At 35.5% G+C, this 27,866-nt stretch overlaps 1 protein-coding gene and 1 long non-coding RNA gene across 4 annotated transcripts in view; both read left to right on the forward strand.

The window, feature by feature from the left end:
- PBX3 (PBX homeobox 3) overlaps positions 1-27,866 on the forward strand; it is a 201,905-nt gene that overhangs the window by 74,867 nt on the left and 99,172 nt on the right. The gene's annotated exons all lie outside the window — the stretch shown is intronic.
- Positions 11,546-22,209, forward strand: LOC132212393 (uncharacterized). The gene is made up of 3 exons (XR_009447713.1): positions 11,546-14,531; positions 14,944-16,508; positions 16,865-22,209. It is a non-coding gene; the product is annotated as an uncharacterized LOC132212393 (long non-coding RNA).

Consider the following 27,866-nt stretch of genomic DNA (forward strand, 5'->3'; position numbering starts at 1 on the left):
AGAGATTCTCCCAAATTCACACAATTAATAAGTGGTAGAGCTAGGTTTCAATTCCCTAGTAGTCTGTTAGCTGATACTGTTTTTTCTTTCTTTTTATTCGTTGGATTGTATTTTTTACTTTATAAAGATTTTCCAACATGATAAAAAGAATGTACAGTGAACTCTTATATAACCATCAGCCAATTTAATCACCACTAATATTTTATACTTGTTTCATATTTCCTCCCACAGCCTTTTTCCTGCCAGGATATATTTAAAGCAAATTTCAGACACCATGTAATTTCAATTCTAAATATTTAAGTTTGCTTTTTTAAAAAAAGTTTTTTAAAATTGATTTTTAGAGAGAGAAGAAGGGAGAGAGAGAGAGAGAGAAAAACATTGGTATAAGAGCATCAATCAGCTGCCTCCTGTATGCCCTGCACTGGGAATCAAACTGAGAACCCCTCGGTGCTCAGGCCAACACCCAACCAACTGAGCCACACTGGCCAGAACAAGTCTACTTTTTTTTTTTTTTTTTTTTTTTGGTTCTCCGGAGTCCATAGTATTTTTTAACAATCATTTGTATTTCTGTGGGGTCTGTTGTTATTTCGCCTCTATCGTTTCTGATTTTATTTATTTGGGTCCTCTCTCTCTGCTTCTTGGTGAGTCTGGCTAGAGGTTTATCAATCTTGTTTATCCTTTCAAAGAACCAGCTCTTGGTTTCATTGATTTTCTGTATTGTTTTTTTGGTCTCTATGTCATTTATTTCTGCTCTAATCTTTATTATCTCCTTCCTTCTGCTCACTCTGGGGTTTTCTTGTTGCTCTCTTTCTAATTCTTTGAGTTGTAGAGTTAGATGATTTACTACCATTTTTTCTTGTTTTTTGAGATAGGCCTGTAGAGCTATAAACTTCCCTCTCAGGACTGCTTTCAATGTGTCCCATAGGTTTTGGATTGTTGTGTTTTCATTGTCATTAGTTTCCAGGATGTTTTTAATTTCTTCTTTGATCTCATTGGTAACCCAATCAATATTTAATAGCATGCTATTCAGCTTCCAGGTGTTTGAGTATTTTGGGTTGTTTTTATTGTAGTTTATTTCTAATATTATGCCATCGTGGTCTGTGAAGATGCTTTTTATGATTTCAATCTTCTTGAATTTGGGGATACTTTGCTTGTGACCCAATATGTGGTCTATTTTTGAAGATGTCCCATGAGCACCTGAGAAGAACGTATATTCTCTGGCTTTGGGGTGAAGTGTTCTGAAGATGTCTATTAAGTCCATCTGATCTAGTGAGTCATTTAGGATTGCTGTATCTTTGCTGATTGTTTGTCTATAGGACTTATCCAGTGCTGTCAATGGTGTATTAAAGTCCCCTACTATGATTGTATTGTTGTCGATCTCTCCTTTGATATTTTTCAGGAGTTTTTTCATGAATTTGGGTGCTCCTACATTGGGTGCATATATGTTTACCAGGGTTATATCTTCTTGTTGTATTGATCCCTTTAGTATTATGAAGTGGCCTTCCTTATCTCTTGTTAAGGCCTTCACTTTGAGGTCTATTTTGTCCGATATAAGTATTGCTACCCCAGCTTTCTTTTCCTTTCCATTTGCCTGAAAGATATTTTTCCATCCTTTCACTTTCAGTCTGTGTGAGTCCCTTCTAATGAGGTGGGTTTCTTGTAGACAGCAGATGTATGGGTCATGTTTTTTTATCCATTCAGCCACTCGATGTCTTTTGGTTGGAGCATTTAGTCCGTTTACGTTTAAAGTTATTATTGAAAGGTACTTGTTTGTAGCCATTTCTTTTTTTGTGTGTGGCTGTTTTCTTTCTGAGCTTTTTATTTCTTATTTTTATACCAGTCCCTTTAGCAGTCCTTGCATTGCTGGCTTGGTGGTGACAAACTCCCTTAGCCTTTTTTTGTCTGTGAAGCTTCTTATTTCCCCTTCAAGTTTGAATGATAGCCTTGCTGGATAGAGTATTCTTGGATTCAGTCCTTTGCTTTGCATCACTTTGTAAATTTCAGTCCATTCTTTTCTGGCCTGATGTGTTTCTGTTGAGAAGTCATTTGACAATCTAATGGGAGATCCCTTGTATGTAACTTTCCGTCTCTCTCTTGCAGCCTGTAAGATTCTCTCTTTGTCCTGAACATTTGCCATGGTGATTATGATGTGTCTTGGTGTGGGCCTTTTCGGGTTCACCTTGTTTGGGACTCTCTGGGCTTGTGTGACTTTTTTCTTCCCCACCTCAGGAAAGTTTTCTGATATTATTTCTTCGAGTAGGTTTTCTAATCCTTGTTCATCCTTCTGTTGTTCTGGTACTCCTATTATTCGTATGTTGTTTCGTTTCATGTCCCAAAGCTCCCTTAGGCTCTCCTCCTGTCTTTTAATTTTTTTCTCCAATTGCAGTACATTTTGGGTGTGTTTTGCTTCCATGTCTTCTAATTCACTAATTCGGTCCTCCGCTTCTCCTAGTCTACTGTTGATACTTTCAATGGAGTTTTTCATTGCAGCTATATCACTCTTCATTTCTTCTTGGGTCTTACTTAGGTTGTTGATTTTTTCATCTGTTTCTTCTAGCTTCTTCCATATGTTATCGATTTTTTCATCTGTTTCTTCTAGCTTCTTCCATATGTTATCGATTTTTTCATCTGTTTCTTCTTGCTTCTTGCAGAGGTTGTCGATTTTTTCCTCCATCCGGTTTATGCACTCTAGGATCCTTATTCTGAATTCTTTATCTGTCATGTTGCATGCCTCTGTATTACTTAGCTGCTTTTCTGGAGAGTCCTCCTTCTCTTTCCTTTGGGGGTTTCTTTGTCTACCCATGTTTGATCTCACTGACATATCTAGACGTTGAGTTGTTCAGTGGTTGCTCCCTTGGTGGCAGTGACTCCTTGGTCTGTGGTTGCTCTTCGGGCGGTTGCGGTAGCAGCTGCTCTTCAGTTGTCAGCAGCTCCTCTGGTGGGTGCTGTTCACAGCTGTGTTGGCTCTTCTGGCTGGTGGGTCGAGGTTTCACGTACAGCTGCTGTTCCTCAGCAGAGGATGTGGTGCTCAGGAGGTTGCTGTTGCTTGGATCTGCTTTCCAGGGGAGTTCTGCTCTTCCCGGCTGCAAACCCTCTCACCAGCTGAGCAATTTCGCCAATTCGGTAAGTCTACTTTTTAAGAAGCTATTTTCTTCCTTACATAAACCACAGTGCCATTATCACACTTCACAAAATTGGTAAGTTCTTCAATTAACAAGTCTTTATCTTAATATCATCTTATAACTATTCAGATTTCCTGATTGTTAAACATATATATGTCATTTTACTGTTGGGTTGTTTGAATTAGGTTCCAAAAATGTCCATTCACTATATTTGATTGTTATGACTCTTTAACTGTCTTTTAAACTAGAACAGAGACACCCTCATCCCCAACTCCCTCACCAGCCGCCAGTGCTTTTCCACACACTTTTGACTTCTTGAAGAAACCAGAATGATTATCCTGGATTTTCTTGATTATTTCTTCATGGCATTATTTCATTTATGTCTGCCTGTATTCTCTAACTTCTAGACTGGAAGTTAGATCTAAAGGCTTGATTAGATTCATATTGTATCATGTCAGCCATAAAGTTTGGTTGTCTTACTTTTTGTAATGCTAAGATTGATTTCAGTAGTGCCAGCCTGCTCCTTTCATTGTCAAGTTCCTCATTCATCATCCTTTTACCTAATGGTTTTATCCTCCATGGATGATCAGTGCTTGAATTACTGAATTTCTTAGGGCTTGAAAATGGTAATTTCCAATTATGTTATTCCTTCTTCATTTATTAGCCAAAACTCTTTAAAAGAGTTTTATTCAATTCAGTAGAGATATTTGGTTATCCTGAAATGCAATTCATACTGGAAAGGCAGTATAAAATACTTAATTCTTCCCTTTTAATTATCAATTTCCAGAGTAAAGAGGTAGTGCCTTAATATTCTCCAGTGGTGTATAAGTTTTGATTCCTTCCTTCTCTCCTTTCTTTGTCTCTTTCTTGTTTCTTTATATTTTATTTAAGTTGTTACTATGGAGTTTCGGCTTTTTTGTTGTTGTTAATCCTCACCCTAGGATATTCCATTGACTTTTAGAGAGTTGAAGGGAGGGAGGCAGGAGAGAGAGAGTGAGAGAGAGAGAGAGAGAGAAACACATCATGTGAGAGGGACACATCGATTGGTTAACTCCTACACGTGCCCTGACTGGGGGGCTGGAGATCGGACCTGCAACCCAGGGACATGCCCTTGACTGAGAAACGAACCTGAGACCCTTTGATGCGTGGGCTGATTCTCTAACCATTGAGAACACTGTCCAGGGCATGAGGTTTTGGCTTTTTGCATGTGCAGTGTGTTTTAATCAGTTGCAGGCATTATTCGTTTTGATGCTGAAATTGTCCCGCATTCATCCAGTGGGATCTCCTTTTAGCTGGCTCCTGTGTCCTTGTTTTTTTATTTTTGGATTTTAAAAAAATTCTTTATTGTTTAAAGTATTACATATGTCTCCTTTTCCCCCCATTGACCTCTTCCTGGGCGTTCCCACCCCCCAGCACATGCTCTCACCCCCCTACTGTCTGTGTCCATGGTTATGCTTATATGCATGCATACAAGTCCTTAGATTGCTCTCTTACCCCCCTTCTCCTGGCTTCCTTCTGAGGTTGGATGGTCTGTTCGATGCTTCTATGTCTCTGGATCTGTTTTTGTTCATCAGTTTATATTGTTCATTATATTCCACAAATGAGTGAGATCATGTGATAGTTACCTTTCTCCAACTGGCTTATTTCGCTTAGCATGAAGCTCTCCAGGTCCATCCATGCTGTTGCAAATGATAAGAATTCCTTCTTCTTCTTCTTTTTTTTTTTTTTTTTTACCGCAGTGTAGTATTCCATTGTGCAGATGTACCAGTTTTTTAAATCTACTTATCTGCTGATGGGCACTTAGGCAGTTTGCAAATCTTAGCTATTATAAATTGTGTTGCTATGTACATAGGTGTGCATATATCCTTTCTGATTGGTGTTTCTGATTCTTTGGGAGATAGTCCTAAAAGTGGGATTACTGGGTCAAATGGGAGTTCCATTTTTGATTTTTTGAGGAAACTCCATACTGTTTTCCTTCTGTGTCCTTTTGATAAGACTCTATCATTAGCTATTATCACTCTTACTTTCTTGCATAACAAACTATGCCAGGCTCATCTTGTATATTCCTAGCATTACATGTAGAATCTGCCATTTTCCCAAAGAGCCATCTTTGTTTTTTATTGAGGAATGACATATAAAGACCACAATATGGGTACTTAATGCTATTGGATTGTTTGCATTTAGGAAAAAAGAGGGAAATGAATTCACATTGATAATTCTAATTGGAATGTAAGATTACAGGGTTTTTACTTAATGTTTTTGATCTTATACTTGTACCTTTCTTCTTTATGTTAAAAATTGTATTCCTAACAAAAGTAACATAATTTTTTATTTTCTTTGTCCTATATTATAACTAGAGGCCCATTGCATGGATTCGTGCACCGGTGTGGTCACTCTGCCTGGCCTGTGCTCTCTCGCAATCCGAGACCCCTCGGGGGATATTGGACTGCTGGTTTCTGTCGGACATCCCCCAAGGGATGTAGCAGTGTGCGAAGCGGCAGGGTTATGTGGAGGAGTCCGAGCCTGGGCTGGGCACCACTCCCGTTCATCCTGGCCCCTGCCACCACTGCCACCCCTGCTCTGTAGCATGCTGCCACGAAGGCGGGAGAGGCTCATGCTGCCGCATTTGCACTTGCCAGCTTTGAGCCCGGGGTCTGGCGCCTGTCAGTCAGCTGAGCGGCGCTCCCACTGTGGGAGTGCAATGACCACCAGGGGCAGTTCCTTAATTGAGCGTCTGACCCCTGGTGGTCAGTTTATGTCATAGTGACCGGTTGTTCGGTCATTTGGCCGCTTAGGCTTTTATATATATATAAATGGTTTCAAAATCGAATGTGAAGTTAAAGTCTTTGCAGTTCTTTGGGTGAGGGTCCTCAGATAATATCTTCCTCTGGATGTATAATTGATTGGATATTTTATTTATCCACTATGTTCTGAGGTCAGATTGACAGGCAGTCATATTTAAAGAGTCTTTGGTTTTTAAGCTTGTTTTCTGCTATGACTTGGAGCCTGTGTAACTCCTTCCAGTTTCAGTAATTATTCTCAGCTTCTCTTGCCTAGGATCCCACATAGCACTGGTCCTTTACTTTTTTTGGGTGATTTTTTATTGGTGAGTTCTGGGTTCCATGACTTTCCCTCTTGTATTTCTCTTTGTCATCACAACTTGTTGCTATTGGATGTTTTTGGCCACTCCTATCAATATTCTAGGATTTGGGGGTATGATTTGTCACCTATTTTTGGTAGAAAACGTCATGTGTGTATATATTCTGTCCTAATCGCTGTCTAATTATGATTCTATCTATCTATCTATCTATCTATCTATCTATCTATCTATCTATCTATCTATCTTGCTATGTTTTTATTTCTGAAAGTTCCAGTGTCTGTATAATCTTAACCATTGTATGGTATTGCCTCTGTGATGCTCTAGCATGCAACTCTGCCTAAGAAAGACTTCTTTTGTGTTTTATGCTTCAGTGCTAGTAAAGTATTTATAGTAATAAGTTCCTGAAATCTGCCAGGAATATGCTGGTAATGAAAAATATATTTTCTTGCTGAATCCTCATAAGACCACCATAAATTTGTGTATCCTAATTTTATAGGTTAGAAAACTGAGGATTAGCAAAGTTAAGGAACTTGCCTAAGGTTACATAGCCAAGTGACAATGCTCGTTTCAAACTGAAATATATCTCGCTCCAAAGCCTATGCCTTTCCTATTTACAGTATATTTAGTTTCTATGAACTTTCTGTAACATGGCTCCCAAAAGCAGCTGGCAGAGTATCTTAAAGCAAAAAGTTTTAAGTTGGGGGTTTAAGACACAAATAAACCCACCCACTTAAAGTGGACAAGCCAGTTTATTTTTAACAGATTCACAGACTTATGCAACCATCACAATAATCAATTTTAGCACATTTTCATCACCTCCCCAAAAAGCCTTATACCCATTTCCTCCAAATTCCGCATTTCCCCCAGTCCAGCCCCAGGTAACCACTAACCTACTTTCTGCCTCTATAGGTTTGCCAAATCTTAACATTTCAAATCAATGGGATCACACAATATGTGGTCTTTTGTGATTGGCTTACCATTATATTTTCAAGGTTCTTTAATGTTGCAGCATGTATCAATATTTCATTTCTTTTTATTGCAGAATAATTTTTCATTGAATGTATATTTTATTTATTCACTTAACAGTTGATGGGTATTGGGTTGCTTTACTTTTTTGGCTATTATGAATAATGCTGCTATGAACAATCGCGAACAAGTTTAAGTATGGACATACACTTTCATTTTTTCTTGGGTATACATCTTGGAATGTAACTGCTGCATCATGTGGTAACTTTATGTTTATCCTTTGAGGAACTCCCAGACTTTTCCCCAAAGTGGCTGCACCATTTTATACTCCCATGTGCACTAGATGAGGGTCCTAATTTCAGTTTACCTTTTAACAATGTCATAATTCAGATAAATACTGCTTGCTTTCTCTGAGCCAGAGATTCTTCTAGGTACTGAATATACAGCAGTGTATATTGCTGACAGGTATGCTACCCTCAAAGATGATATAATTAAGTGTAGAAGACAGACTAAATAGAATAATTTCAGAGCATAATAAATGTTATGAAGGGTTATCTGGGGTAGGAGGAAACTTTAGAAAGTAATGTGGGAAAGTTTCTATAAGCAAAGAAAATATATCAACTAAGATTCAGAAATATAGCTGGATGGGGGGAACAAGGGAAGCAAATGCTCCATGAACGTCACCTTTCAACAAGTTTTTAGGGTGATAATGCTGATGTGATAGTGGCTAAAGTTTATAATGGACCAATTGTTTATACATTTTTATATAAATTATATCCTTTGCCTGGTTTTCTAACAGGCTTGTTTTTATTACCGATTTATAGCAGTTGTATGTATTTGGGATTCTAATTCAGTAAAACATAGACAAAAGATATAAAAAGACAACAGAAAAGGCAATACAAATAATTCTTAAACAAATTGCCAACCTTATTTAAAATAAGGTAAAGAATAACAAGGCGTATGCATTCAGGAGTAGGAAAATGACTTTTAAAATGTACTTTTTGCATATTGAACTATGTGACTTATGCTTTAAAATCTAGATGGTAATAATTAAGGTTAATAAAAGGCCATTTGGAACTATTCTGCAATTAATTTTTCCAAATAGTGAAGGTCTCAAGAATGTGCATAGAGTTTGATTTGTTAAGGTTTTCAAAAAGGTAGCAACGAAAGGATGCATTTTTGGTTGGTGCTGCTCTATTGAAATGGAAGGTAGAAACATTCTAAGAGTAGAGCCACTGCCATGTATTTGGCACCCTGAGGAAAAACAGATTCTGCTATCCTTTCTTCCTTTTTCCCCCCTTTATTTTTCAAGACATTTTGGACAGTAGGTTCTTGCTCTAACAATTGTAAAGAAATTTTTGCAATCCATACAAACAGTTGCTGTACTAAGCTACAAACGGCTTCCCATTTGCAGTGCTCAACTTGCACTCCTTAGTATCATCAGACACTCAAGACATATTTTGGTAGACAAGAAGATTTGGGCTACACATGGAAAATGATTGGAGAATATATTTTGCAGAATGTGGAAAATCTACCAAATCACATTCTTAGAATATGATTTAGTTATCTACGCTAATAATATTAAGTCTATTGCTAACTAGTGTTGCAACTTGCTGTTCTTTGTTCTTCATGAGATTAAATTGGACTCTGCCAATGTCAGGTGACAAAAACACATATACCTAACACTAGCTCTTTGTACCAAAGCACAAAATATTTGGAAAGAACAAATGCCAGGAATGGTGGCTGTTATTGTATTGTCTAGAGTAGAAATAAGTGGTACCTAATCTACGAAGGTTTTATGAAATTAAGAGACTAAAGTAGAATCTTAAAGGTGGAAAGAAAATGGATGTTGGGAGGGAGATTGTGAGAGTTTTCAGGGAAATAACATGTAAGGAATGTCAAATTTTTGCCAAGGCAGAAGAAAAAGTGAAGGCAGCAAGGTAAGATGGATATTTAAAAAAAAAAAGTGTGTATATATATATATAATATATTTTTATTGATTTCAGAGAGGAAGGGAGAGGGAGAGAGAGATAGAAACATCAGTGATGAGAGAGAATTATTGATCGGCTACTTCCTGCACGCCCCCTACTGGGGATTGAGCTCGCAACCCAGGCATGTGCCCTTGGCTAGAATCGAATCCAGGACCCTTCAGTCCACAGGCTTGAAGCTCTTTCCACTGAGCCAAACTGGCTAGGGCTAAAAAATATATATTTTTATTGATTTCAGAGAGGAGAGAGAGAGAGAAAAACATCAATGATGAGAGAGAATCCCTGATTGGTTGCTTCCTGCACGCCCCACACTGGGGATCCAGCTTGCAGCTGTGCCCTGACCAGGAATTGAGCTGTGATGCTCAATCACTGAACCACATTGGCTGGCAAGGTGGAGATTTTTGGTGGAGCCTAATATTTAGAAGAATGGTCCAGAATATGGGCTTTGGTGTCATACAGAACTGGATTTGGGTCCCAATTTCACTACTTCCCAGCTAGGTTGCCTGGAAGAAATAACTTTAAATTTCTAAAAAGAAGATAATTATAGTGCTCTTTCTCAGCGAGTAGTTGTGAGAATTAAATAAAATCATGTGTGGAAGCGTAAAGCCAAGGGCCTTGCACATAGTAGGTGCTCAGTAGATATATGTTACTACTGTTAATTTTGAAGTGAGAACCAAGTAAATCTCATTCATTGTTGGTTTGAAGAATCAAGAGGAAACATGATGTATAAGGAGAAGTGTACTCATTCAGAATACCTATCACTTGTATAGATTGAGTAAATTAATGTCTTCTTCATGGCAATTCAATTAGAATGAGGTTTAAAAGAGAGAGGAAGGATAAAGAAATAGCCTTCTAATAAAAATACCTTGTCTTTGCCCTGGCCAGTGTGGTTAGAGCATTGGCCCGTGCACCAAAGGGTTGCAGGTTCAATTTCTGGCCAAGGGAATGTACCTGGGTGGCAGCTCCCTTCCTTGGCTGGCCAGCTGGGGCTCTGTGGGAGGTGTTTCTCTCTCTCTCCCTCCCATTCTCTCTAAAAATCTATAGAAAACATATCTCAGGTGAAGATTAACCAAAAAGGAAAGAAAGGAAAAGGAAATAAAAATACTCTCAATGGGGGGGAAAGGGAGACATGTGTAATACTTTTAACAATATAAAAAAACTTTGTCCTTGCCTTTCATCCCTAACACATGTAACCTACTTAACATTTAACTTCATTGAGCTTGACTGTGATAATGAGAGTTCTTGAGATACACTAGAAGCTCAACAAATGCTAATTTTATTCATATAATTCTTTTTCTGCCCTTGCCAAAGGATGAAATGGAAAATAATTATTGAGAAACAGGATTTTAGGAAGTGAAGGATAACTGGAAGGGTTGAGAGTAGGAGTAAGCACTGGTTACCGGGTGGTTAGGTTGTGAACTCCAGTTGTGTTGAATGAAAAGATGTAACTTCTTACACAATGAAAGTTAGCAGGGTTTAACATGAGCAGACACAGAGGGAAAAGCCAAAGATATATGGGGAGGTCAAAAGCTTGGAAACCAGAGAGCATATCAGTCCTGCTGACTGTGATAGGAGAGTTAGGTAAGAAGTTTTGGATGACTATAAAACATCCAAGTATATACACTGTATGGACAACAAGAAATGAAAGCCTGAGAAAAGGATAGGAAAAGGGGATCATGTTGGCATGATTCTTAAACATTCCAAGATTGTCTTTTTAGTGGCTTCCTGTTTATGGATTGAGATAATGAACTCCTGACATCTCATACATTTATACTCCATTTTGAAGTTTTTCTGGCTTTAAAAATTCTTAGTGTTAAGCAAAAGCTTTAAGAGACTAGGACAGTATTCTGTTATCTGTCAATCTCCTGATGCCCATTCTGGGCTACAGGGAGCACTTTGGACAGTGGGTCATTCAGATGCCTCTTTGTAAATATGGGTATCACCAGAGGGCTTATTTTTATGCTTTCTGTGTTTACATACAAATAATGCTATCCTCTCTGTTTTGGCTTTTGGGCAGTTATTTCTTATAGGCAATGTATAACAAAAGGTAACTTTTTTTCTAGTCTTTTTTGCTTGGCTTTTATGTTATTGCTTATATATGCATTAGGGGCTTAGTTGTGACTATTAACACACATTCTATCCTTTAGCAATAGCCAAACTTCCAAGTAAAATTTTCTCCTTTCCTTTAAAGAATTGGTCATTTTTCTTTCCTAACTCCCTGATCTTCTTGGTGCACTGACCATAATTTTATACCAGTAGCGCATGGTATCTATCTATATGAAGAAAAATTTTATTTGAAAAATATTAGTTTTAAAATGTGCTATCTGGCCTTTTGGGACATTATATGTATGTATAGGATAAAGGGCAAAGACTGAATTTAGTTAGAAATTATTACATTATTATGTATTAACATTTATTAGGACTCCCCATATACTAGAGGTTGTGATAGGCTCTTTACATGCGTCAACTGTGATTTGCTTTATTATTCCTGTTTTTCAGGTGAGGAAACTTCAAGACCTAGGAAGGTTTAATAAATTGACCAAGATCACCTGGCTATTAAGTAGTAGGGTTTGTATTTGTTCCCAAGTTCTAGTTAAATTTTAAATTAGGTTAGTACATATTGTTAAATTTATTGTCATTATTTAAAACTCAAATATTTTGTGACAGTATTTTAAAAATCAGACTTGGCTAATGCTTGGTTCTGTGCGGGTAGGAGAAATGTAGTTGATTATTCGTCTATTTGCATTTATCTAGTACCCCCTAGGTACTGTGGTTTTTTACCTTGGATTTGCAATATGGTAGGCAGAGAAATGCATGGCTGGATTTTTATGTACGTAACTGTTGCAACAGGATGTTGATCACCACTACTTTTTCTCTTTGCTGTTTCATCCCTAGAGTGTTGTCTTACCTCAGTTTGTTCAGTGACAGAGAAGGAAAAGAGGAAAGAGCGAAGTCTCTGGAGGATAGATAGCTCTACTGTTGTATGACTTGTTTTGGACTTGAGCTCCCAGTGCCTTTAGCATGTACAGCCTGCTTTTGTTCAGAATGTTGTGGGGTGGGCAGTGCTCTCTTTACTGTAGGCTGAAGTGATTGTCCTGGTTACAGAATGCAGGGAGATTAAGCTGATCTCTTAACTGTTCTAGACGGAGTTAATTTTAGAAGAATGTTGTAGTAAACTGTAGCATTGGGTTAGTGTGGAAAAATTTAAATGAGTAAAAATAGTTTGACCTCAGTGCTTTTGCTTTTTAGTGAAGTTTCTGATATACTGTTAACAAGTTTCAAGATGAAACATTTAAGTAAAGGCAATAAATACCCTATCTGAAATATGAAATGATTTATATTTTCTTATATTGTATCTCAAGCTCTAATTTTGAAGACTTTCATTTAGTATATCTTTATTTTTTGATGAAGTGGCAATTTGTTTATTGCTTTCAAATAATAAAGTAACTGACCTCCTTAATATGGAGTTAGAAATATAAGCTGTGTTTCTAAAGCAAAAAGTTGCTTTAGTGAGTTTTCTGTGTGCCAGCTCTTCTCTTTCAGGTCTTCTTACTGAAGCTAAACATCAGTTCAGTTGACAACTTTACTCAATTCTAGGCAACAGTGGCCATGCTCTGGCCTGCAGAGACAGTGAATCCATTCTGGCTCTGACACCCAATTTTATTGTAAAACACATTCATGTTGACATCATATCAGTTTTCTGAACTATTACATGCATAAAAGAATTCACCTCTCTCCATTCAGTCTTTTTCAGCCGTCCTGTAAGGAGAAATTCACACACCTAGTGTTTTCATTTTGCATTTCATGTGGTCTAGACCAGAAAATAGCAGCTTCAGTTTTAAAAAATGTGTGTTTTTGGAGGCACTGAGCAGAGTGTATTAGCTTAATGGTGTTCATTGATAGGAAGGAGAAGACTAAAGGGAAATGCACAAGGCAGTTTTTAGGCCAGAGCAGTAGGGAGTGTAGGGTAAAACAGGTCAATATTGACCCAAGATTATGGAGACAAGTCGCTAGAGTTCTTTTGCATGCAACTTTCATTTTTTTAAAAAAATGTTTTATTGACTTTTTAGAGAGAGAGGGAGGGAGAGGGATAGAGAGATAACAAAATCAATGATAGACACCGATCGACTGACTCTTGCACGCCTCCTTCTGGGAATTAAGCCTGCAACCTGGGTTTGTCCCCTGACCGGGAATGGAACCAGGGACCTCTTGGTCAACACTCAACCACATAGGCCGGGCACAACTTCTGTTTGAAGACTTGCTTGCTTTTTGTGCTCATCCATGCCCAATTTTGTGGGCTTTGCCTCAGACTTCCTTTCTTAATTGTATTGTTTTGTGAAGGTCTTTTTAAATTGCTGATTTTTTTGTTTGCTTGGTTTACTTGTATTAGAACTTGTGAGTTTTGCATTTAGAATTTGCTTAAAATATGACCCAAATTTTCACCTTTATTTTAGGGGGGAAGTAGTCTTTCTTGTGTAAAAATTCAGCCCTTCCATTTTTCTGTCAATTCTAGCATTGTACTGAGTTTTACTGAGACTATCCCTTGGCTTTCATGATAAAGAAATTCCACCTTTTCACTTTTAATGGTGCTTGATTTGATTGGGAACAATAATAAAATATTAAGATATCTTCTTTTCCATTTTCTCTGTTTAGTGAATACAGACTTCCCTAAAATATCTTAAGCCTAGTTGGAAAATGTAATAAGCCTTTCCTTGTTATTTGGTTGTACTGTTCAGAGATTGTTCATTGGGAATTTCATTTACCCATAAGAGACTGATATTCTAACATGGAGTGATTACAAATGTTGTTTATAAACCAATATCAGGAATGTCTCCATGAGGTTACTTAAATATGAGTGTGTAATTTACATGAGATTTTAAAAGGAGTTGTTCTCAAGCCTTTCGATGTATATGCTAATTAATTCTTAACTATATTATTTTGGGTCTGGTGTGATCATATGGAGCACATGGAGAATTTTAAAAAGGCTTTTTCTATTATCTGTATTTCCTAAACATTATGGGCAGAATAAGGTTGGAATAGAAAGAGAAAATTGCAAACATACCCTGACTTTCTACCGTCTGGATGCACATTATCTTTATCTTTATTTATTAATAAAAGACGGAATGCCTTGGAAAACAAAAGGTTTTAATGGCCGGTGCTTGGTATCCTTGACAACAGTCCCGAAAGAATATTACATTAGGGCACCAGAGAACTTTTAAAAATAAGTAATGGAATTCCGTCTCTGTTATGCTTTTAGTAGTCATTTCGGCCATGGTGCAGCGAGGTCATAAGCTGAGCTCAGTGAAGGGAGCCAGAACATGAAATGATGCTGAGAGAACGTCTGGGAGATGAGAGGTACAGAATTACAAGCGAAAGTGCAGGCCTGCTGAGGCAATTACAGCTTAATGGGGTCATTTGGAAGGCAATTGCCAGGGGTTAATGTAGTATGGAGAGATGAGGTGAGATTGAAGTGAAATTTGGGGCTGGAAATGTGTTAAGATGAAAGATCAGAGAGCAGCAAATTCTGCAGTGGTGAAGGTTTATAACATGCAAAGATTTGAGAAAATGTAAAAAATAGTGCCCAGATGTTTTAAAAAAATATTTATAAAAGTAAGTGACAGTAAATTCTAGGAAATTTTCTACATAAAAATATCCTTTTCTAAAAGAGGTTTAAAGTTATGAAAAAATACACTAACTATAATATGAAGAGTCCATTTTTAAAGAAATTTTCTGTTATTTATATATATTTTTTGTCTTCATCTTTTAGATCACATTGAACTTGATGTGTTTTAACACTGGCAACAAGCTTTATAAGTGATTATTTTACCTACCAGAATGCTAGCATTAAAAAAAAAAAATTTTAGTGTCTAAGAACAAAACAAAACAAAAAATCAAGAAGAAGGCCTAGGTATACATATTTTGAGATATTTATAATGGATTCATCACATTATCTTCTCAGGCATTAAAATATACCATATAGAATGTCAAAATATTAACAGAATGTAAGCTAGCATTTCTCTGAGTGGGTATTTTGGTTCTGAAAAGTATGCTTAAATATTACAGGTGTTTAAATTAAAAATGTCAAACCATGAAGGCATAATGGAAGTAATCATTTTTACACAGTTTTAAGCAGTACAGGGTTTGAAAAAGCTTTGCATGCCAGACTATTGTGAATGAGTGGAGTTCATAAGAATTCAAAGGACAAAAGAGATCATTATGCTTTGTTACCTCAGCTAGTTCATTACCTTAATTGCTGAGTGTAATCCAGTCTTCCAAGAAAACTCTGGGGCTTTAAGAAGATCAACAACGGCACCTTATGGCACAGAAAATGGAAACCCTTTCCTGTACCATTGCTGCTCCAGGAACACTAAACCTTGATCAAAGGCTGAACTTTTCTTAAGGTCGGCCATGTGAACATCCCCTGGAGCTGTACCATTCGCTGAACCGTAATGAAGTTTAGTAGATTCAGCACCATTTCTCTCTGACTGTGACCGTCCTGGATCACTGGCTAGCAATAGCATATTATCAGCCTTTCAGATAGGTGAGGGTTTAAACATGGTTATGGTTAGTAGTATAATATGCTTTAAAAAAAAAAATCAAAACTGCTTCTTGCGTATTACAGGAACTGAAGAAACTACCCTGTATTACTGTGTAAATAACTTTAGTTAAGAATCAGGACCTGGTGGTTTTTATTTTAGTCCTTTGAAAGAGATTGCTTGCTATGTTGTTTGTACCTAAATCTTTTCAGAAAACCTTGGAAATTCCCTAACTGTGTGTGCTTTTCCAGAAAGTCCTTTACTATGTAATGTGAATGCAGCTGTGAAATGGTTCAGACTCATCTGAAGCATTTTTCCTTATATTTTTTCCCACCTAGGCAACAACTTAACTTGGCTTTTGAGGGTAGTTTTTCCTTATGGAATGTGTACAGTTGTATATGTTAAGCTTTGAAAAAATACGCTAAAACAAAAAATATGACCTTTAAAAGCATGGTTGAGTTGCATTCATTTTATAACCATCAAAGCAATTCTGTACTGTTGTAAGGTAGAAAAATCAATGATGCAATCTTTTTCCTTTTGCCTCGTGCAATCCGTAATTGAAATGGAAAATCAAATGAACGGCTAACAGATAATTGTTTTATCAATATTCCCTGCCTGCCCTACAAGGGTCAGCATAGAATGATCATGAGCCAGGGATATGATGAGGACAAAATGTGAAATTGAACAGCAAGGAGGCAATAAATCAGCCTTGACAAGAAAGAGTGACCAGCATGTAGCTGTTGTAGGCAGCTTTGGGGACAGTTTTTGTCTCAGGTGTCTGCCCTGATTTAAAAATGTAAGTATATAATATTTGAAGCTCTGCCACCACTAAGCCTGCCTATTTCTAGGTTAGTACCAGGAGACAATGCACTACATAAGAAAACCTGAGTGAATGCTAGGAAATTATAAAAGTAGTGTAATTTATCTTGAAAGAAGAATGTTGAAATAAATTTTTATAGATTTTGATAGTCTATGTTGGTATATTGTTTGACTAATTTAAAAATAAATGTAATAAATAACATTTTGTTGAATCATTGCATTTAGCCATAGGCCTTGACTGTAAAAGGAAACTAAATCACTGAATTAATTTTTTTCTAAATACGTTCTGTAAAATCTGTAAAAATTGAGTAAATATTAATTTCTCTTGTTTAGATTTCAAGAAGATTTATTTATGTGAACTGAATATGTCATTTGAGGAGGGAGGATCCAAACAAAAAAAAGAATCACTTATTCATAATTTCTTTTATTTTTCTTTATTTTTTCAATACCTAGAAATAATTATATATGTAACAGAGAAACACTGTTATAAATACTTCATAGTACCATGTAATGTGTAGGATTGTGGGACAAGTGTTATTGCTCATGTCGTATTAAAACTAGACATTGCCCAATTATGCTTGTTAAGTTTATTAACATAAGACATTTATATTGGTGAACATAAGGGTAATGCACAGCACTATATACACTGCTTGTAGTATATAGTGTAAGCTGGCACATTTTCAGGTCATTTTAGGAACATATTTTGAAAGCCTTAGAAAGATTTATTCTCAAATATTTTACTTTAAGGAGTTAATTCTAAGGAAATAGACACATACATAAAGATGTACGTGAAAAGATGGTCACCACAGCAACATTTCTCCCTCCTTTTAAATTTTTATTAAGGTGAATTTTGAGCCATGCTGTAGAAAATAGAATAGTAGAACACCAAACATCAAACTTGACCAATTCATGGCCAGCCATGTTCGATTCTCACCTCTATTTCTCCCTCAAATATTTTTTTGAAGTAAATCCAAGACATGTTATATTACTTCTAAATATTTTGGTATATTCCGCTGAGAAATTAGGACTCTTAAAAAAGAATGTGTCACTATACTATTGTTACACCAAAATTAACAGCAATTCTTTAATGTCATCATATATTCATACGGTTTGTTTAAATTGGAATGCATATAGTCTACCCATTGCAATTGGTTGAAGTATCTTTTTAAAGTGTTTTGTTAATTTAAAACTTCTTTCCCATTTTTATTTTTCCTTGTACTTTTTTATTGAAAACAAAACAGGGTTGTTGGTCCCTTAATTCCCAGTCTAGATTTTGCTGATTACATCCCTATAGTATAGTTTAACATGTCCTCTGTTCTTTGTATTTCTGCAAGTTGACAGTTGGATCTATAGGTTTAATCATATTTTGGTTTAAAATGTTTCCCCTGCAGGATTGTTTCATAGATTGTGTATGTTCTTATATCAGGTGGCACATGTGTACTTTTCTTTATTTTTTTGTGATATTGGCAGTTAAGTGATTCTCAATGCCTATATCTGTTAGTTTATTTGGGATTGCAAAATGGAGATATTCTGATCCTGTTATTTCTTTTTCATATGTTAGTCGGAATCATCTGTGAGGAAGAACTTTCCTATATCTACTATTTAATTATTTAGTGGTTTAGTTTGCAGCATTATTTCTTATAGGACAAAATTGTAGACAATGAAAATATGTGACAACAGGTGATATGGATAAATTATTCTATAGTCATATAGAAATTCCATATAATTATCTTAAATCATGTTTTAGAAGATTAGAAGAATTCCTAACTATGGGAAATATTTAATATAGTAAATTTATGAAGCAGTTTTTTAAATAGTAGTATACCATCCTATATAATAAAAGCCTAATATGCAAATAGACCAAATGGCGAAACGACCGGTGGAACAACTGGTTGCTATGATGCACACTGACCACCAGGGGGCAGACACTCAACGCAGGAACTGCCCCCAGCCTGCAGGCCCCAGGCCAGCCAAGGCGAGTGCCAGTGGGGACCCCCCTGATCACCCTGCTGGTCACCTTGCAGAGGGAGGCAACTCATGGCAGTGGTGAGGGGCAGGGCTGGCGAGTGGGCGGTGCCAGACCAGCCAAGGCGGGTGCCAACGGTGACCCCCCCCCCCGGTTACCCCACAGATTGGCCCTGATTGCCGGCTAGGCCTAGGGACCCTACTTGTGAACTAATTTCATGCACCGGGTCTCTAGTATTTTTAGATTTTCCCCAAGTTCTTTCATGTGGGGCAAAAAATTGCTGAGAGAATAAAGACCAAATATTTACTTTATATAATGGATGTGTGTGTGTGTGTGTGTGTGTGTGTGTGTGTGTGTGTATATATTACCCCTCAGTGATGGAAATAGGATTCTTTATGTTTTCTTCTTTATATTTTTTAGGTTTTCAATAAAGATCATATATTAATTTTACAGTAGCTTTTCTTACCATTTATTCAGATGAGCAAAGCACAGTACAGGGCCTGGCAGACAGCAGCGTTAGTAAATAAGTTGACTTGAACAGGTGCTAGGGTAGGCTGCCCTGATGTCATTGCTAGACCTAACATGTTGATTGTTCATGCCCAGTTCATTGTTGCTCCTTTATCCTGCATAACTTACCTTAAGTGAAATATTCCCACCTCTGCTTTAGAGAGCTAATGACCTCTAGTTTGTAATTTGTGGACTTTACTTAGGGTAGAGTGTTTAGAATATCTCTCATTGGCTAATGAACAATGATCAGTCTTTCTGGATTAGCATGTCATTCATCTGAAACCACCTCATTATGTCATCTCTTAATTCCATATTTTGTTATTTTTATCTTGTTCTAAATTATTTTAATTTTTCGTATCTAGGGGGAAATTATTGTCTATGTGGTTTATTTAGAAACTTGATCATATCTGGTTTCATGTATGTTATTATTTTGTCTTCTCATGAAGACAGCAAATGTATCTTATACTACTTAGGTTTATTTTCCTCAGTACCTAGCACTGTGCTTGTTCCGATGGTAGATGCTTAATAAATAGTTGTTGAATTAATTACAGTATTGTTGTTCAATTATTGGTATAAAGATTAACTTTGTTGTGGTCAGTAATTTTTAGGATGGGAGAGATGGGAGAAAATAGTCTTTTCTAGCATTGTCTTCATTGACTTTCTACCAAATTAAAATTTAGTGTGGGATTGAAAATTAAAAGTTCTTTGAAATTCTAATTCATTCGAAAATATTTACTGAATGCCTAATGTGTGCTAGGCATTGTTCTAGAACAGCGGTTCTCAACCTGTGGGTTGCAACCCCTTTGGGTGTCAAACGGCCCTTTCACAGGGGTCGCCTAAGACTATCGGAAAATACATATATAATTACATATTGTTTTTATGATTAATCACTATGCTTTAATTATGTTCAATTTGTAACAATGAAAATACATCCTGCATATCAGATATTTACATTACGATTCATAACAGTAGCAAAATTACAGTTATGAAGTAGCAACGAAAATAATTTTATGGTTGGGAGTCACCCCAACATAAGGAACTGTATTAAAGGGTCGCAGCATTAGGAAGGTTGAGAACCACTGTTCTAGATGCTAGAGACTCAACAGTAAACAAAATAGACAAATTCCTGTACTTTCGGAATTTTACGTTCTTGTAGATCTAATCATATGTAATTGGCTGCATATGCATTCTGTGATAATGTATGATGATTTCCAAGGAACCATTAGCAACATCTTAAAATATTTATATCAGATTGATTTGTAATCAACTATTCATTAGCTTATGTATGGTTATAATGCAGGTTTTGCAATAGGTTGGTAGTAAGAAGGAAAGAAACATTTACTGAACATTTACAATTTGCTAGGTTCTCTATTAAGAATTTTGACATACCTTATTTAACTCTCACAGTAGGTTTGAAAGGCAGGTAGGTATTATTTCTGTTTTTTGTTTGCTTACATATATGTATATTTTTTGTTTGTTTTATTTTGTTGATGTTGTTGTTAACCCTCACCAGAGGATATTTTTCCATCAGTTTTTAGAGAGAGTAGAAGGGAGGGGGACCGACACAGAGAGAGAAACATTGATGTGAGAGAAATACATCGATTGGTTGCCTCTCACACGAGCCCTGACCAGGGCCAGGGATTGAGCCTCAACCGAGGTATGTGCCTTGACCGGAATTGAATCCGGGACTCTTCAGTCCACGGACCAGCACTCTATGCACTGAGCCAAATCGGCTAGGGCTATTTCTGTTTTTATTAATTAAAAAATGGAGGCTCAGAGATGTTAAGAAGCTTGCCCAGGATCACATAATAAGTGGCAGACACTTATTCAAACGTAAGTCCTTTTAATTCTGTAGTGTTTCTTTCATAAGCATTGCTGTGAAGAATGTGCCGTAGATTATTAGTTGTTTAGACAAATTTTCCAGAATGATATATTTGCAAGTATGGCAGATATGATATGTTTTTTTGTGTGCATTATTCATTATGCTGTACTTTATACATCAACATATCCATAAGGAGTTTGTGGGTAATGTGGGAGTCAGTTTATTAGGCAAAAGGTCATGATAATATTCCAAAGTGACTTAAAGTGCTCTGTCACAATATTTAACATGTACAATTTAAAATGGTACACATAAAGAACCAATAGTAGATGTTATTCTAGTTCATTGTTACCATGTTTCACTGATTCTAAAAACTTTATTTCCTCCCCACATTTTAACATTTTGGAAGTTAGGATGCCTCTAATAATCAATGTTATGTTATGGTATAATTGGCAAAAAAACTTTTCTTTAAAATAGTACATATATTCATGGTAAGTCTTACAACTGATGGTGTCTTAGATTTGATGAAATATAATTATTTACATTTGGCAACACCCAAAATATGTATGTGTATTGTATTTCCAAAAGGCTTCATAAACCCTATTTGAATGATCAGATTATTAATTTGTGTTTTTAATGGTTTAGACGTGTTAGATAAATGCTTATACTCAAAAACTGCCTTTGCAACTTTATTTTTACTTACTCTGCATTATAACTGTTTGGATGTTTTTAGAATATCTATTAATATGCCAGCAAAGTACAGGTATATTAGGTTATTGTATATTTTGAGGAATTGCATATTGTATGCATTTTGTGATAATATATAATGGTTCCAAAGGAACCATCAGATTTTTTAAGTCATTAACTCACTCCTTTCCCTTAAATGTATATTGAGATAAATCACTAACTATGATTTCAAGATTTCTTTTAGTAATTAATACTAAAAGCAGGCAGTCTACTAGTAATTATTATAAAATTGTAGCTCAACATTTTACTAACAAAAATAAGATGAACATGCCTACTTCTTTTGAGTTTTGTTCTTTATCTATGTCAGTGATAGTCTGCTGAACTTTATGAATGATGGGAAATTTGTTACAATGTAGAACATATGTGTCTTTGATTTTCACATGTTCTAACTGATGTCAAAGGAGTTTTTGCGTTCACAGCCTGAAGGTAGTCCATGGCACTTAATATTCAGGTACACTGGAAGTTCAGACTTAAGGTTGAGCAAAATGATGAATTGTGCTTTTCGACATGGTTTGCCTTTTGAAAACAGTTACGATGATGTTGTGTAATATTAGCTCTTATAGATTTCTTACATATTTTTAAATTATCCAAACCACAGAAAACATGTTGTTTTCATGTATTAGTGTTTAGGTTAGGTAGTGCGTGATTATACAAGAATTCATTTACATTAAGAAAATTAGAAATTTTAAAATATTCAAGAATAAAGTTAATACTGTACTGAAAAATTTTAATTTACAATGCTTTTTTTTTTTTGCAGAAGTATAAATAAGGACATGAATTAAGTTTACCTTATAAAATCTAAAGCTAAAACTGTTTGCGAAAAATCAACATTTTAAATCATGCTAAGTCTCTTTCTATTTTTACTCATCCTCTTGCAGAGCATTGACAAAAATATGAAATTGATTTGGTTGAAGGGTGTTAAAGAGCCGACAGCCAAATGTCACAAACAATGAATGGCTGCTGTGTTGAAAAAATCAATAGGGAGGTTAAGCTGGTCTTGTGAAAGACTTGGCAGACTGCTCTGTTCCAGGAAGATATCTGTCTTCTGGTCTTGGTTGCATGATCAAAAGGAAAACTTGATAGGTTTAATGAAGGGAGATACTGTAAAACTGACAACAGAAATATAGACACTGTGGTAAACTGTAGTGCACATCAGTGAGTGGTGCTATTAGATACATTTTTCAGCCTGAAAAAAATATTTATAGGTAGAGATGTCAAAAATATTAGCATTCTTTTACTTTTTCATTGATTCCTCTATCATCTAATAAGTTTGCCTGAAGTAAACAAAGGTTTGCATTTGGCTAAGTGTATAATAAGATGTTAAATGTTTAAGACAGAATAATTGCTGTGTTAATTAGTAAACTAATTTTCCAAATCTGTTTATTATAGCATTAAAATCTGAATCAAAATAGTATCTTTGTCATTCTCAGAATATATTTCCAAGGTATTATGAAAGATCAAGAGCCTAGATAAAAAAGACAGCCATTGACTTGTCAATGAAAATAGGAAGTCGTTATTGAAAACCAAGATGGGATTTATGATTCATTAGTCCACCCCACAGGCGATTAGAAGATATTTTATAGAAGCATTCTCCTTTTCACTTTTATTGATAAACAGTATGTTGGCCTAAAAAAATATTTCACTGTGGTTTGATCAGAGATATATATTATAAAGTCTGACATTTTAACACATTTCAAATAGGATTACGGTCATTTATAGATTATGTTTTTTGCAGTTAACTGTTCATTGTTTATCAGCTTTATACCAAGTAATCTTTGTGTTAGCATTATTTTTTCATCTGAATTTCTTGAGAACTCCTATTATATTCTAAAATCAATTATTTCCTGAGTGCTCATTGTGTATAAGTAATTATGCTAGGTACCAATATTCTTAATTAAGGACATTTGTTTTTAAGTTTAGTGACTTCAAAAAAAATATTTTAATAGGCAGCTCCATTTTATTTTATTAGCCTTTATTAGATGTGGCGGTTTCTTTGTGTAAATCTGTGAGTGGATTTAAGAACATGGAATCATTAGTTTAAAATTCCCAAATGTGATAATTCAGTTTAGAGAAAATGATAACCTACAAAACAAATAAATAAAAAGAGAAGAAAAAAGGGGAAGATGTCGGGCAGATTTTCTGCAAGTGGACGCTGTAATAAAAATGCCCCCTACTTTGTTGGGATGGTATTTGGAGGGCTGCTGCCATATGTTACTTTGCTTTTTAGCTGGGATTATGCCATCATTATTGCTGATAAAAGCTGTTTACTGCCTTGGCAAAGGAATGATGCTTGGAGCAGTTATGGAAACCGCCATTCAGTTTACAAAAAAGTTCATTTAGTGCCAGATGCTAGAATCCTAGGTCTTTGTTATCTTTTCCCATTATTAGATCCATCCATTGTTTGTTTTTTTTCCCCTTTTATAATAGAATGTTGTTTCTTACTACCTGTTTTAATTCAAGCTGTTGAAGTGAGAGGTTATCTAGATTATTACATTCCCCATGTTATAAGTGATCAGTGCTAAAGATGGGGCAATTTGGCTTTCAGAATCATTGACTATATTTGGAATAAGCACTGCAGTGTGCAATGAGATTCCAGTTTCTACACATCAAGGAGCGGTTGGTTCAGTCTTTGAATAAACTGTTGGCTAATGTGCAGTCTCTGGAAGCATTGAAGGTGGGGTGTTGTTTTGGGTCAATTTATCACATTGTTTTTATACTGTTATGAAACATGTTAGAATTGAAAGTGAAACAAAATTCAGTTTTTTCCCCAGGAAATATTACAGTCATAGTTCTTATAACTTTTTATGAGAATATTCCATTTCGTTATTCCTCTGAAACTTTCCTCTGCTTCTAAACACAATATTTGATAGTGATTGCATGATTGGATTACACTGCCTTGAGAATTTGTAAATGCTAATAAACTTTTGTTGTTGATAATTAGCATATTTAGCAATACCTCCTAGGCCTTTAGTATATACTTACTACTTAGTGTAAGGCAAGGAGATTGTTTGATTTTTAATGTTTTTTTTTACTCTACATATTATTAAGATACACATATCTTTCAGAGTCTAAGTATATTCTCCTTTTTCTCAATTTGTAGTACTGTTGAGTCAGTGTGTGTATGACATGTGACTTATTGGCCCACCTAGAGGTCACACCCTTGACTTTGGTCTTGTTGGTATTGTGCTTCACCATCTTTTTCCACACCTCAGAATATAAATTATGCTCCTGACTTGAATTTAGAACTTATTTAAGTGCAGAATTTAACTTTTGTAAATAATATTGACAAATTAGGGTCTTACTGGCTTATCTCAATATATAAGTATATAGATGATAGTTCTAAACATAGTTTCTTTAAGTATATTTTTACTCTCATGTTTTCTTTTTTGTTGGAACTATCACCAAGATGAAAAGGTCCAAAATAGTGTAAAAATCACATTTTTGGTACAGTCATTTTTACACGAATAAGGTCAGCCATCTGCTAGAAAACTACACTTATTTAGAATACACTGAAAATACTCAGCACTGGATGCCACAAAGAAGCCCTGAAAATGCAAACTTTCTGTGTGGCTTTGGATGGGAAAAGAAAGGAAAAATCATCTTCAAATGTAACCAAGAATGAAGTTTAATAAAAAATTTCAGTGTCATATTGAAGTTGAAAATTTATAATCACCTGGGTAAAAGTATCCCCATTAAAAGTTGAGATCATTTGCCCCAACTGGGTGGTTCAGTTGGTTGGAGCATCGTCCCATACACCAAAATAGTTGTGGATTTGATGTCCGGTCAGGGCATATACACTAGGTTGTGGGTTTGATCCCTGGTCTTGGAGCATACAGGAGGCAACCGAACAATGTTCTCTGTTTCTCCCTTCCTCTCTTTAAAATCATACATATCCTCAGGTGAGGATTAAAATATAAAAGTTGAGATCCTACGAGTTTATGTGCACCTTTTTTTGAAATAATTTTTATGGTTATGAATGAATCTTTATTACTGATCAACCTCTTGAATTACCTATAAATTATCACAATTTAAAAAATGAGTATTAAAAAATACACCCAAATGAAAGTTTTTAGTCATTTTATAGAGTTGATACCTTACTGCTTGGTATTAACTAATAAAATCGACATTATTTGAAAACTGTGCCTTTATTTAAACAAGAATATTAATAGATTCTTACATTATAACATTACATATTAACATGAAAAGACCCTGTAAAAAAGTTGGTCCTTGGTAAATAGTAGAGATTTTTATTATCAGTGAGCTAGATTGTATTAAACATGGGTTGACCAAGTTAAATTAAGTCAGTTTAATTTTATCTTTCTGGTTTATCTGCATGGAGGTCTCTAGAAATGAATTCCATCTTTTATTGGTTAAATGACTGAAACCTATTCTCTATTATTTGTAAGATTAAGAAAAATTTGAGATGTCATCAGTAAAGTAAAACTCTACAACAAAACCAGGCAGAATGGGAATCAGAACTTTAGTTTCATTTTTAGCTGAGAATCAGTTTACAGAGGCTCAACTTTAATACACTGACTTCATGTTGAGCCTGTGATATTTTTATTAACACATTTTGGCAGACTAAGGTTTTCAGTTTCTTTCTGCTAATAACTTAAACTTCTATAAATCTAATAACTTATATTTACAAAATTTATAAAGTGCTTCATAGAAGTTAATTCAACTATTACAAATGTATTATGAAGGCTTCCTATTAGTATATGCTTTGCCAGTGTTATTCTAATTGATTTTTATTTACTTTTATTTTCAAAGTAAAGATTTTTTCCCTTTTAAAAATATTTCTTCAAATGTTAATTATCCTTTCATCATTGTAGATATCATCTTGATAGTATATCAAAGCTATGCTTTTACTAGAGCACAATGTTACTTTGGATTAACTGTGTGTGTGTTTTGTTTGTTTTTTGTTTTTGCTTTTATTGTAATTATGTGGGGAGAATGTGACTTTTTCCCTGTTTAGATAAATGCATCTAGAACCAAATGAGGGCAGTAAAGTCTAATAGAAAGCTTTACAAATGAAAGTTTTGTTTCTGTTTCTGCAATACCTTGTTCCCCCTTCATGTATCCTGGGAAATCATACTGATCAATAGTTCCCATTTCAGTACAACTGCAGCAAGCATTACAACTGTATAAAATTTACAACATTGTCTGCTGTAAATTTTAATTGGAAAAACCTTATAGCTTTGCTCTCTATCTTCGGAGGTTTAAATCTATATGATTTTTTTTTAATAAATTTACAACATAATATCATGTCATACAATTTTTATAGACACGTAATATTAAATAGGACAAAAACCATAGCCTTATTGGAAAAAATAACTATAAAAATATATTTTAACACTTAGTGCATTCAACATTTTTTCTATAGAAACAATGGACTTGGTAAAGTAATTTAATGAATGTTGTAAATAATTATGAACAATATCAGGCAGGGGATACTAACAAATAAATATATTAGTAAAAGATATAGTCTGTGGTTTCTGTGGCTCCCCTGTGGGGCCTCTTTCTGAATCAATGTGAAATACTCAGTATAGAGCGAGTGTTCTGAACTAGAAGAATATGAGAAAAATGTTGCTTCCTGCACAGCTTTATTTCTCTCACACAGGTCAGGCTTAGAATGCTGTGTGATACAGTTATTGACTCTAATCTGGGCATAAACACAAGTCCTCAAGCACCAGCCCAATTAATAATTTGCATAATTAACATGCATATTAAATAGGGACTGGCCTTGCATCTGTATTTGCAGTGATGGGGTAATGAGGGCTAACGGAGCGGCGCCTCGGGCCTGTGTTAGCAGACGCATGGCAGTAGTAATTTTTGCTTGGATTGACAACTGCTAGACAAGCAGTCCCAGCATAAAGCTAAACCCCGTTTGGCAGTATTAATCGTTGACAAACTGCTCTTAAAGCTGTAACATTGTTTCTGTCAGTTGTTTGGTTTGATGTCACTGTTAGACATAATAAATCAATAGTGTCAGAATTTGGTAATGTTTATAGCTAGCAAGGTTTATTATTTCATATGACTGTCATGTACAAGTAGTGGCTATCACGGCTGCCTCTAAATTATCTAAGACAGACTATTGCTTAGAATATACTTCTGTAATTCTTGTTTCGACTAATTCTTTGCCATCTGGAAATGCTTTTGGTTGGTATGCCTGCCCAATTTCAGTGTAATACTCACTTCTTCATGCAGTGTGTCCCATGATTTTTAAAAGTATACAATTTAATTTTTTGAAAGTTGATTATAGTTTTAAATTAGGAAGATATACTTAGCTTCCTCAG

Source organism: Myotis daubentonii, chromosome 11, assembly GCF_963259705.1.
Source record: "Myotis daubentonii chromosome 11, mMyoDau2.1, whole genome shotgun sequence".
In the NCBI taxonomy this organism is placed as follows: domain Eukaryota; kingdom Metazoa; phylum Chordata; class Mammalia; order Chiroptera; family Vespertilionidae; genus Myotis; species Myotis daubentonii.